Below are 990 nucleotides of genomic sequence, written 5' to 3'. Positions count from 1 at the left end.
ACCAGTGTCTCATAGAGGGGGAGGATCACCTCCTTGGACCTGCTTGAGATGAATCTGTGGATGAATGACAAGGTACGGTTGGCATACACTTGCACCTGTGTCTAAGGATTTTGTGACCTGGTCATAGAAGGCCATCAGGTTGGTCCAACAGGACCTGCCTCTAATGAACCCATGTTGGTTACCCCTAAGCATAATCTCCCCTGCTGGCTCCTTGTGGACATGTGCCGGGATAATTCTCTCAAAAAGCTTACCCAGAACTGAGGTAAGACTAACTGGATTATAGTTTCCTGGGTCCTCCTTCATCCCTTTTTTGAACGTGGGAACCACATTGGCCCTAAAACTGCACCTTGCTGGGGTTGGGTGGTGTGGTGGGGCTGCTTCTGGCAGGGCAGCTTCCAGGAAATGCCACTCCTGTGCCTCCCTAGTGAAGGGCAAGTATGGGGCTCCAGAAAGCCTCAGCCCCTGCTGCCTTGTGGGTTTCCCCATGGAGGGGAAAGGCTAGGGGAGCACACCCAACAGAGAAGCACAGGGGCCCAGGCCCATTGAGTGGGGCCTGGGGCAGGGTCCAGGTAAGTCGACAGAGGCCCAAGGGGATATAATGCCCAGAAGGGTCCAGGCATGTCAACAGACACCTAAGGCCTGAACAGCCATAGACTGAGTTAGGAGGGCCCAGGTAAGTTGTCAGACGCCTGAGGCCCAGAGGCCCCAGTGAGGGGGCAGAATAGTAGTGACCTGGTGGCTGTGTGGAGTAGGGCCTTAAGATAGTCTGAGGAGCTACATATGGGCTGACTGGACTAGCAGCAGCCAGCAGCTGTGTAGAGTAGGGTCTTAAGACGTCCCGAAGGACTGCACACAAGCTGACTGGAGTAGCTGGAGTGGAGGCCCCAGTAAGGAAGCATGAGTTAAGGCCTAGGTACTTCCAAGGATGCCTGAGGCCTAGTTGGGCCAGAGGCCAGAGCGGCCCAGTAAGGGGCTGGGGAAGTGATAGTG

This window comes from Crocodylus porosus, unplaced genomic scaffold (assembly GCF_001723895.1).
Source record: "Crocodylus porosus isolate Cpor-Errol unplaced genomic scaffold, CroPor_comp1, whole genome shotgun sequence".
Taxonomy (NCBI): Eukaryota; Metazoa; Chordata; order Crocodylia; family Crocodylidae; genus Crocodylus; species Crocodylus porosus.
Note: the sequence above shows the minus strand (reverse complement) of the source record.